This window comes from Diceros bicornis, chromosome 12 (genome assembly GCF_020826845.1).
Source record: "Diceros bicornis minor isolate mBicDic1 chromosome 12, mDicBic1.mat.cur, whole genome shotgun sequence".
NCBI classification, from domain to species: domain Eukaryota; kingdom Metazoa; phylum Chordata; class Mammalia; order Perissodactyla; family Rhinocerotidae; genus Diceros; species Diceros bicornis.
This window is the reverse complement of record NC_080751.1, coordinates 39,013,248-39,014,217: the sequence shown is the minus strand read 5'-3', so window position 1 is coordinate 39,014,217 and position 970 is coordinate 39,013,248. Positions and strand designations below refer to the sequence as shown.

General features: G+C 47.3%; 1 protein-coding gene across 2 annotated transcripts in view; it reads left to right on the top strand.

Moving 5' to 3' along the window:
- The window catches only part of PRKCE (protein kinase C epsilon), a 488,396-nt gene extending 488,115 nt beyond the window's left edge, over window positions 1–281 (top strand). For both annotated transcript variants that reach the window (XM_058551312.1, XM_058551311.1), the window contains one exon: window positions 1–281. This exon is cut by the window's left edge and continues 2,984 nt beyond it. The gene's annotated coding sequence lies outside the window, so the exon portion shown is untranslated.
- The last annotated feature ends 689 nt before the right edge of the window (window positions 282–970 follow it).

The window sequence follows — 970 nt, the reverse complement described above, 5'->3', positions numbered from 1 at the left end:
GCATTCTTGCTTTAGAAAAAAAAAAGAAGGCTAAAAAAATTACCTCTTTTTAAATTATGTGCAAAATAATTCTGGCTAAATATAAAATGTATTCAATTTTAGGGTTTTTTTGTATTGTGATGCTTTATTTGTACATTTTTTTTCTTTTCTGGATGTAATTTTAATCTCTTGCCATTCATTAGTGTTATTTCATTGTAAACATTGTGCCAAATGTACTGTATTCAAAAGGATGTGAATGTGTATTGTTTCAGAACCTAATAAATATAATGACATTAAATCTTATTTTTCAGTCCCAATGAGCATTTTTATCTCCTTTGTGATGGCAAAACGGAAGCTTTTTGACTTTTTTTTTTTGTGAGGAGATCAGCCCTGTGCTAACATCTGCCAATCCTCCTCTTTTTTTGCTGAGGCAGACTGGCCCTGGGCTAACATCCGTGCCCATCTTCCTCCACTTTATATGAGACGCCGCCACAGCATGGCTTAGCCAAGTGGTGCGTCGGTGGGCGCCCGGGATCCGAACCGACGAACCCGGGGCCGCTGCAGCGGAGCGCGTGAATTTAACTGCTGGCGCCGCCGGGCCGGCCCCAGCTTTTTGCCTTTGGTGCCTTAGAGATTCCAAATTCTGAAACCTAGACCTGGCTTCAGCTTTCCACTTGTGCTTTCAGGATGTGAAAGGCTGCGAGTGGCTGTGTTTGCGCACTCCCCATGCCCACCCCTGCCTGGCTCTGGGCTTCAAGCCTCTTCAGAACGCCGTTTCTGACTGGCTGCTCAGAACTCAGGCCTTGGAGTCCAAGAAACTCCTGCTTGGCTGGGAGCCCCTTGCAGGCTAGGCCTGGGCTCAGACTGGCCAGTGGGGCTCCATGCTTAGCTTGTGCCCTCCTCCCCTGTTCAGCCAATGTTCCTGGCTATCATGGTGACTTTGGGGCTCTCCAGTTTCCTCCTGCACTCTGGGGCTCCTTCCTGCCACCCC